The following is a 1,270-nucleotide window of genomic DNA, read 5'->3' as shown; positions in this document are numbered from 1 at the left end:
TCTTGTATCCACAGCCTAGGGGATGTTTCCAGAATGAGATTTTCACTCTCCAGCGGAGTGTGCGCTGATATGAAACTTCCTGACAGTTTAAAATTGTGTGCCGGACCGAGACTCGAACTCGGGACCTTTGCCTTTCGCGGGCAAGTGCTCTACGAACTGAGGTACCCAAGCAAACTTCTGTAAAGTTTCGAAGGTAGGAGACGAGGTACTGGCAATAGTAAAGCTGTGATGACGGGGCGTGAGTCGTGCTTGGGTAGCTCAGTTGGTAGAGCACTTGCCCGCAAAAGGCAAAGGTCCCGAGTTCGAGTCTCGGTCCGGCACTCAGTTTTAATCTGCCAGGAAGTTTCATATCAGCGCATACTCCGCTGCAGAGTGAAAATCTCAAACATCCCCTAGGCTGTGGCTAAGCCATGTCTCCGCAATATCCTTTCTTTCAGGAGTGCTAGTTCTGCAAGGTTCGCAGGAGAGTTTTCTGCAAAGTTTGGAAGGTAGGAGACGAGGTACAGGCAGAAGTAAAGCTGTGAGGACGGGACGTGAGTCGTGCTTGAGTAGCTCAGTTGGTGGAGCAGGTCGGTGGCTAAAAACTGTGACTGCATTTGGTACCGACAGACTTAATATTTGGCGAGCATTATCAATCAAAATCAATCAGTATTATTGAAGATATAACGTTTTCGGGAAATTGAACACCACAAACTTGCTAACGTGAGTGAAAGGGATTGTGAGTGTTAAGAGTAGAACGGGCTTGGCAGTGATACTTGTTCACCTAAGTTTCAGAATATATTAATTAAGGACAAAATTTCCAACCTTTCATTTCGTGTGAATACTTTCTCCCGAAACGTAGATCACTGACTTTAATTGCAGCCTGGTTCACGTCGAAGTACAGTAGGTTTCGCTCGGCTTCCCTACTGATGATATGCTGAGACAATGTTCACAGGTAGATGCGGGTTCGTCGTAAAGGGACGGAAATAACCGCACCGCCGCATGCAGAGCTACTGCCCATATGGCGCTAAGTTTCAGGTCCTCTCCCTTGCTACTAAAAACGTCCCTATGTTTACATATTTCAATTGCTCCTCTCCAAAAAGCCGTGGGTAATAGTCGCCGTCGCCGCACGGAGAGTCCGCGTGGTTTGAGACGCTATGTCACGGATCGCGCGGCCCCCTCTAGGCGGAGGTTCATGTCCTCCCTCGGGCATTCGTTTGTGTGTGTTTGTGTGTGTCTGTGTGTGTGTGTGTGTGTGTGTGTGTGTGTGTGTGTGTGTGTGTGTGTGTGT

General features: G+C 48.4%; 1 non-coding gene across 1 annotated transcript; it reads left to right on the top strand.

The window, feature by feature from the left end:
- The first annotated feature begins 246 nt into the window (after positions 1-246).
- Positions 247-321, top strand: Trnal-caa. The gene has a single exon. It is a non-coding gene; the product is annotated as a tRNA-Leu (tRNA).
- The last annotated feature ends 949 nt before the right edge of the window (positions 322-1,270 follow it).

Source organism: Schistocerca americana, chromosome 3 (genome assembly GCF_021461395.2).
Source record: "Schistocerca americana isolate TAMUIC-IGC-003095 chromosome 3, iqSchAmer2.1, whole genome shotgun sequence".
In the NCBI taxonomy this organism is placed as follows: Eukaryota; Metazoa; Arthropoda; class Insecta; order Orthoptera; family Acrididae; genus Schistocerca; species Schistocerca americana.
Note: the sequence above shows the minus strand (reverse complement) of the source record. Positions and strands in the feature narration are given on the sequence as shown.